This window comes from Nannobrachium achirus, assembly GCF_963921795.1.
Source record: "Nannobrachium achirus genome assembly, chromosome: 13".
Taxonomy (NCBI): Eukaryota; Metazoa; Chordata; class Actinopteri; order Myctophiformes; family Myctophidae; genus Nannobrachium; species Nannobrachium achirus.
Window position 1 is genome coordinate 40,421,003 of NC_137833.1, and position 8,831 is coordinate 40,429,833.

The window sequence follows — 8,831 nt, forward strand, 5'->3', positions numbered from 1 at the left end:
GTGTGTGCTGCGTGTAACGGAGATGAGAAATCAAGGACATGAGTGTGCTTGAACCGACCAATGAGAGGCATTTTCCATACTTAAAATGCACTTTGTGAGGCAAAACTACAGCTGAGTGCTGAAGAAGTGCCGAGAGCCCCTGGTGATGTGATGCAAATGGTCCCTGAACACAAATGATTCATGGAAAATGGCACATAGGCATGTCCTTTTTGAGCAGTAAGAAGTGGAATTTCTCTGAATTATTGCTTACACGCAGGGTGCAACTCCAGAAAACCAGCAACTGGCTCTGGCTTCTTGTAGAATCCTGCTGTGTGTCGATCAGCATCCTAGAATCACAGCACAGAAGGGTGCAGCCCTAAAGGCTGGAGCTGCATCGGATTAATGAACAGGCTTATGGGGTGGGTGGCCCGGGGCCCCCAGCTAGCAGGGGACACAAACGCCTCAAGATAAAAAAAGATCTAGATGTTTATTATTTGCAATGACTAGTGCTAACACCCAACCCATGTTTAGTGGGCCTTCACTTTTACAGTATATACGTTGCTGACGGGAAGAAAATCTCCATAATTCAACTTTTATGTCTATTCGTAAATTAATGCCCTAGTTCTTCATACTAAAGTGTGACATAAAAGTAGCAAAAACAGCCAATCTACAAGTTCAGAAAACTTCGCATCACGATGAGTTCTGAGCTTATAGATCTGCTATATATATATTTTTTGACAGTGGTTAATTCTGTCCGTGGGTTTTATAAATATTGAACCAATGAAAGGTATTGACTAAATAATAACATTGGATCCATGGGAATCTATAAAGTAAAGGTTTTGGGCATACGAGGTTTCCACCCAAAAGTAACGATACTTTTGTGCATGTGTGTGTGTGTGTGTGTGTGTGTGTGTGTGTGTGTGTGTGTGTGTGTGTGTGTGTGTGTGTGTGTGTGTGTGCGCGCTGCATGTACTTGTACTGTTGTACGTACCGTACGTGTACAAGTACGTGCTGGGAGCATTGTGACAGCCACTGCTCATACAAACACATCAGTGAAGAAAAGCCCCTGAGTAAAGCTAGATTAGCGACCCGCTCTTTGCAATTTACAGGCAGAATCATGGGTAGGCTTAGAATTCGGGAACCAGCTGAGAAATAACGCCAAGCAACTGGCAGCACGTTCTTTGCAAAAAAAAACCATTTGGATCAGAGTGTGCCAATGGATAATTTGCATTGAAATTGTGACTTGTAAAGCATGACTTTAAATAAATCTACTATACTATGAACTGAATACACTGTAGACAGGCAGAGGCAACTATGTCTACTCAGGTTGACAGAAAGCATACAATTAAATGCTCAGAGATAAATATACATATGACTGACCATCACACGAGTTTTCATTTAACCACATTACCCCATTTAGGACTGAGGCAGATAAAAAAAAATGCCTTCTAAATCCTCTGAAAAACTTAAAATATTTATTCAAAAATTACAAAACTTGCTATAAAGGCTACAACAAGAACCTAAAATGGGTTCCCGTCTTGTAAGGTAAAAACCCCAAAAGGGGTTCCCATCCTAAATTGGTTGAACCTTGTGTCCCTATTTTCTGAACATTTTCCAAAATGGAAAACTGTTTGTTTGTTTTATTTTCGGTATAAAATAGCTAAATGAGCAGATATAGAAGCGCACAACATATCTTACGAGCTTGTATGGTAGTTTTCTGTCATTTACTCGAAATGCACTCCTCTTGGGTTATCGCGCCTCCTAGCGTGCGATACAGAGCTACACATATGCTCCCGAATGACAAAGTCGGAGGGTATGCCAGTCAAAACGCCCCGCCCCAACCGTGGGCATAAGGCGCGAGACTGGCATGTGTACTTCCTCTTCCGTTCCTCTGCACGCATGAGATACGGACGTCTACACATGTTACTCTACGACAAATAATTAATTCTTCAAGTTACTCAGTATAAGACCAGTTCGAATTCAACTTTAGCCTTAGCGGTGAGTAGGACCATCACCCACGGGTTTCGTTCAACTTGGTCTGTTCTTCTCTGTTTTGTTCTTCGCTGTTTGCTGCTAACGATAACAAGCGGCTAGCCTAGGTTAGCTTAGCTTACCTTCGTCATGTCTAGCGAGGGTCTGTTTTCACCACCCCTCCCTCGACGCTGCGGGGATCCGGAGTGCAGCCGCTTTATCGCCGCTGAGGACCCGCATTCCATCTGCCTGGGCTGTCTGGAGCTACAACACGCTTGGCAAGGTTTCTACTTCCCAAACAGCTGCGTGTTCTGCGCGACGATGGACGCGGCCGTTCTTCACCAGCGTCTGCTGGTGGTCATGAACATGGACGCTACAAGGCCCAAACAAAGCCACGTCGCTCGGGGAGCTCAGATGGAACACGGCGCTCAGATCCCCGCCACGCCAGGACAAAGAAGCGGGCCTGTTTCCAGCACCGCAGCAAGGTTTGTCCAGGCGGCTCCTAGTGTTTGCGAACCTATCCGCAGTAGCTTCGCTCCGATGTACACTATTTCTACCACAGCGCACAGTGGTGGACCCGGCATGTTCGGCTCCACCCCACGCTTCTCCTTCACGCCCGGTCCTGGTTTGACCAGCACCGGGCCTCTCCAGGCCTCCGCCGCCCTGCAGGCTAGCCTCCAGGGACCACTCCAGGCGGGGCCATTGTCTCCGGTCGCCGCCGAGGCGGCCACCAGTGGGACTCCTCACCCCACCAACCCGTTCCTGATGACTCCCACGGTCACCGCCCCCCCCTCTTTCCCCCCTCTCTTAACGTCCCAACAGAACGTGCCACGTAAAGTGCCTCGCGGCTCGGACGAGTTTGGCACCTCCGAGGAGGAGGAAGATGCCATGGAAGGAGAAGAGGAGGAAGATGAAGAGGAGGAGGAGGAGGACGGTTTGGTTCAAGAGGAGACAAGTGAGGACATTGTGATGCTAAGCCCCCGTCATGGCGGCACCCCTCGCACCTCACCCCAAGCCCCCCCCATCGCCCCTGCCAAGAAGGCAGCGGTGGATAAGGAGAAGGTGGGCGCCACAGCAGAATCCACCCCACAAGAACTGGACCTGCTGGCAGTGGTTGAGCTGGCGGTGGCCAAGATGGGCCTCACTATGCCAGTGGAGCCTCGCCCTGCGAGCTCAACGGAGATCAAGTTTGCGGGCAAGAGAGAGGTACAGACACCAGTCCCTCGCTCTCAGAAGCTACCCGCTACCCCGGGGCTCAAAGAAGCTCTCCATTCCACATGGAAAGAACACAGAGAGCCCGGGAAGATGGCTCTGTCAACCTCACTGGCGGATGAGGACAAGTTTGGCGTGGGCGGCCTTCCCCCTGTGGATGTCGCCACTAATCAGTTCTTCTGTGCCCAGTTTAAACCCACGGAATGCCCCTTCACTCAGGAGCCTGTGCCCAAGTTCAAGAACAAGGACGAGAACAAGGTCTCCAACATGGTAAAAAATGTTTATAAAGCTGCAGGGCTCTCTGTGAAAAGTTTAAACGTGGTGGGGCTGATGAATGGAGCCATGGCAGAGATGCTGCTCCAAAACAAGGACCGCCTCCCTCCTGAAGCCTATGCTGAATGGGATGCCATGCTACAGCTGGCAATAGTGAGCAACGTCCATGCCATCCAATGGGCTGGCAGAGGGATGGACGTCGCTGTCAGCATGGAGAGGTTCAGGTGGCTGCAGAAAGTCCCCTTCCAAGGCGACGAACCAAAGGCCAGCGAGAGGCGAGAGGAGCTGAGGGGCCTGGACACAGCCCCCAACAGTCTCTTCGAGGGAGCGTTACCCTTCCTCCGTGTCATCACCGACACCAATAAAGCCCAAAAAGAAGTGGTGGATGCTGTTTTGGGTAAACCTGATAAAGGGAAAGAACAGTCAGGTTACTCAGGACGCTCTTCCCGTAATAGGGAGAGATATCAGGGACCCCCCCGACAGGGCGGGAAACCCCATCGTTCTCCTAGAGCTCCGTCTTCCTCCTCGGGCACGAGCAGGAACAGAAGTCAGAGCAACCAGGGCTCCCAGCACCAGGAGATGCGCCCACCAGCTCGCCCTTCATACAGTGCAGCAGTGAGGGGGCGTGGGAGAGGGTCGAGAAAATGACACTTTGAGAAAGAGGGCCTTCTCACCCTCGGCGCACGGAGACAGGGTCATGGACGGCTCTCCAGCGCGCAAGCACAGTGCACTTTTGATCCTGCCACCCAGGGTGGAGGAATCCAATGTAAATGTGAATTTTGTTACTGTGCCAAATGTTTTCTCCCCAGTAAAGAATGTGTCTGCGAAACAAGGTCTCTTCTTTCACAATGCACACACAATGGAGAATCCCCAGTGGGGACATCCATATATAAAATATGCATGCCCAGTACCACAATCACAAACACAAACAGCCTTCAAGGAAACCCCCTTAAGGGGCATTTCCAATATAAAAGGTTTAATTGTTCCACAGCCTCAACTCAAGGGCCGGAACAACAAGTGTTCCTCCCTTCCGACACGAGAGGGCGCAAAAGCGCCAGTCAAGGTAAGAAGGTTGCAGAGAGGTCTTTCTTGTTTAGCTATCCCAGCCCCAGCTGCGACAGCAGTATTAAACAGGGTTTTAGACAGGACGTGTTTACAAGAATGCGTTCCTTTTTACACTCCTCCTCTGCCTCCTGTCCCACCGTGCAACAAAGTGTTGTCGCCGGTGATAAAGGCATTAAACGTAAGGCCCTCGCTTCACAGCAAGTCGGTGTTACGCTCAGTAGTAAGTCACGTGTCTCAGTCTCGAGTCCCTTTGACTTCCGCGTTACCGGTGACGTCAGTGTCGTGTCCGGGGGTGCACATACCGTGCATTCCTATCAATCACATTCCGTTAGGTCTGACGTCAGCTCCCATTCAGAATCCTTTGTCAAAGCATTTAACTCAATGGAAAGCATGCAAGCCGTGTCCCTGGGTGCTTCGCACCGTGAGGCAGGGATACAGGCTACAATTCTCAACCCAGCCTCCCTTGTCAGACAGAGTGATATTCACGCACGCAAAGGGGCAGGCCGCTTTGATTCTGAGGGAGGAGATTCACTCTTTATTGGGGAAAGGAGCGATCAGGGAAGTTTCCACAGATCAGCTCGGTCTGGGGTTTTATTCTCATTATTTCGTTGTGCCAAAGAAAGGGGGGGGGCTGAGGCCCATTCTGGACCTAAAAGCCCTCAACAATTTTCTGGTAAAATACAGTTTCAAAATGTTGACGAACGTAGCGCTATTGCGCTCGATCAGAATCAACGATTATTGGACGTCCCTCGATTTGAAGGACGCGTACCAGCATGTGGGAATTTACCCCCCACACAGAAAATTCCTGAGGTTCGGTTTCGAGGGGAAAGTGTACGAATACACCGTTCGGCCTCTCTCTGTCTCCCCGCGTGTTTGTCAAAGTGACACAAGCGGCTATAGCTCCCCTGCGGCAGCAGGGAATCAGACTTGCGACGTACCTGGACGATTGGTTAATAAGCGCAAGTTCGAGAGAGGAGGTGACACGTCTCACCAATGTGGTGATGTCGCAGTTAACCTCTCTGGGGTTCAACATAAACTTCAAAAAGAGTATGTTAACACCAGCTCAGCAGACCACCTTTTTGGGGATCTCGCTGGACTCAATAAATATGACGGCTCGACTCTCACAGGAGCGATTAGTCAAGATCGTGGCCTGCGCGAAATCTTTTCGCGTGGGCAGAGTGGTCACGTACAAGCGCTGCATGATTATGTCAGGGCTGATGGCCTCAACTATCCATCTACTCAGGCTGGGCAGGCTGTATATGAGGCCTTTTCAAAAGTGGATGTTGGCACTCAAAATCCACTCGACACAAGGTCGCCGCAAGGTCAAGGTGTCCCCAGGGTGTGTGTACACACTGAGACCGTGGGTGGACGTGACTCTTCTGTCCCAGGGGGTCAGTATGGGCGTGGTGGTGTCACGGAAAGTGATCACAACGGACGCCAGCCTCAGTGGTTGGGGCGCAACGCACGAGGGCCGTTCGGTGAGGGGAGTTTGGGACTCCGCTCTACAGAAACGGCACATCAATTTTCTGGAGTTAAAGGCAGTGTTTCTGGCGTTGAAACATTTTTTGCCTTTCGTGGAAGGATGTCACGTGTTGATCAGGACAGACAACACGACGACCATGTGCTATATCAACAAGCAGGGGGGCCTCTCCTCCCCGGCTCTCAATCAGCTGGCGCGGGATCTGACGCTGTGGTGGGAACCACGTTTGGCGTCGATCAAGGCGTCGCACATTCCGGGGCTTCTGAACAGCGGAGCAGATCTGCTGTCCAGGGGGGAGCCCCTTTATGCGAATTGGTCCCTCCACCCGGGAGTGGTGAGACAGATTTGGAGCAGGTTCGGTCAGCCTCAAGTCGACTTGTTCGCGTCAGCAGAGAACGCGAAGTGTACACTTTTCTTCTCTGCGACGGGGCCAGCCCCACTGGGGCTGGATGCTCTGGCTCACGACTGGCCGAGGGAACTGCTGTACGCGTTTCCTCCGTTGGAACTGATCCCCCAGACTTTGGAGAGGGTCAGGCGGTTCGGCCTCAAACTATTGTTGGTGGCTCCGGGGTGGGGCGTGTGGAGGTCGGAGATATCTCCCCTCCTTTACGACAACCCGTTGCCTCTGCCGCCAATCAGAGATCTGCTACGGCAGGCAGGGCAGGAGATCTTCCATCCCGACCCGGCGAAGCTAGACCTTCAGGTTTGGCCCGTGAAGGGGAGTCTTTGAGCGCTTTGGGTCTGACGCCAGGGGCGGTTCAGACTATTCAAAGTGCTAGGGCTTCGTCCACGCGGTCGGCTTATGATAAGAGGTGGAGGATCTTTGAAGACTGGTGTGCGGAGCGTACGTCGCCGGTGGTGGCGTTTGAGGCTCCGGTCCAGCTTGTTGTGAATTTCCTTCAGGAAAAGCTAGAAAGTGGTCTTGCCTTTTCTACCATTAAAGGTTACTTGGCGGCGCTGTCAGCGTGCCATGTGGGCTTTGAGGGTAAGACGGTGGGTAGGCACCGTCTGGTGGCTCGGTTTTTAGCGGGTGTGCACCAGCTTAAACCGGTTACTAGGTCCCTTTTCCCATCGTGGGATTTGGGTGTGGTGTTGGACGGGCTGTGCCGTCCACCGTTTGAGCCTCTGGAGGCGGCGAGCTTAAAGCTTTTGAGTTTTAAGACTAGTCTTTTGTTGGCTTTGTCTACAGCCAAGAGAGTCAGTGATCTACATGCGTTATCGGTGGACCCGGTGTGCATGAGATTCTGTGAGGATGGCAAGAAGGTTCTGCTAAAACCCCATTTGGCGTTTGTCCCAAAGAACCGTGTGATTATACATGAGCCAACCGAGTTGGTGGCTTTTCATCCTCCTCCGTTTTCTTCGGAGGAGGATAGGCGTCTACATGGTCTTTGTCCGGTAAGATCCTTGAGGATTTACTGTGAGAAGACGAGGGCTATTAGAGCGTCAAACCAACTGTTTGTCACTTTTAAAAGTGGTCCTAGACGGAAAGCGGTGGCTAAAGCTTCACTTTCAAGGTGGATTGTGCAGGCCATAAAGATGGCCTACACTTGTGCTAAAGTCCCGGTTCCTGAGGGCCTAAGGGCTCATGACACTAGGGGAATGTCGACCTCCTGGGCTCTAGCCAGGGGTGTCTCGATCCAAGAGATCTGTTCGGCGGCTAACTGGTCGACTCCGTCGACTTTTGTGGTTTTTTACCATTTGGACGTGGCTCCATCTTCATTGGCGCATTCGGTCCTGGGTGTTGCCGCCTCCTCTAGTTAAAGACTTTTTTCCCCCTTTTTTATAGCTGAGACCAAGTCCCTTTGCTCTCGGTAAAAGGGGGAGACCCTGTTTCCTTATAAAACGGCTGCTAGTGGGCCTATTAGTGAATAGGCGGGCTCCAGCCTGTCAGGGTTTTATGAGGCGGACCTGGTCGGCCTATTAGTTCATGAGGCGGATTTCGGTCTGTCAGGGTCTTTCTACTTTCTTCCGCTCTCGAGTCCGGTGGGCTCGGGGCTCCGTGGGGGAGGGGCCACGCCGGGGGTGTGGTCTCCTGTCAGGCGGAGCGGGCGGAATTTGAGGGTGTGCGCTTCCGGGGGTTTATGTGACCCAAGAGGAGTGCATTTCGAGTAAATGACAGAAAACGAAAGGTTTCGTACGAAACCATGGTTTTCTTAGTTTAGGAGAAATGCACTCCTCAAACGCCCCTTCGCGCGCATGTTGCGTGCAGAGGAACGGTGTTGTTAAGAGGAAGTACACATGCCAGTCTCGCGCCTTATGCCCACGGTTGGGGCGGGGCGTTTTGACTGGCATACCCTCCGACTTTGTCATTCGGGAGCATATGTGTAGCTCTGTATCGCACGCTAGGAGGCGCGATAACCCAAGAGGAGTGCATTTCTCCTAAACTAAGAAAACCATGGTTTCGTACGAAACCTTTCGATCTGCCCTGGATTACAATTTAAGTAATACTACTTCAGAATGGTCTGTGGGTCATTTAAAACGGAGGCGTGATGAGGAAAATAAGCCAGATAGATAGATAGATAGATAGATAGATAGATAGATAGATAGATAGATAATAGATAGATAGATAGATAGATAGATAGATAGATACCTTTATTATTCTGTTGTGAACAGTGAAAATACAACGAGGAAGAAGAAACAACATACAGAGCAAAAGTCCAAAAAGTTATAACAAAACAAAAAATATATAAAATAAAAAACGTTACCCTCAATATCTCAATGAAACCAAACAGGGCCCTTTCCGAGACTCCAATTCCTGAACTTGTCATCCATTTTTAACGCCCACAAACACCTCTGTGAATTGCGAGCCCCCACCACCACTCTCATTTTATGGCTCAAGGAGTTTCCCTGC

The 8,831-nt window shown here is 50.9% G+C and overlaps 1 protein-coding gene across 1 annotated transcript in view; it reads right to left on the minus strand.

The window, feature by feature from the left end:
- Window positions 1–8,831, minus strand: part of sorcs3b (sortilin related VPS10 domain containing receptor 3b) — a gene marked incomplete at both ends in the record, with an annotated part of 67,561 nt that overhangs the window by 55,202 nt on the left and 3,528 nt on the right. The gene's annotated exons all lie outside the window — the stretch shown is intronic.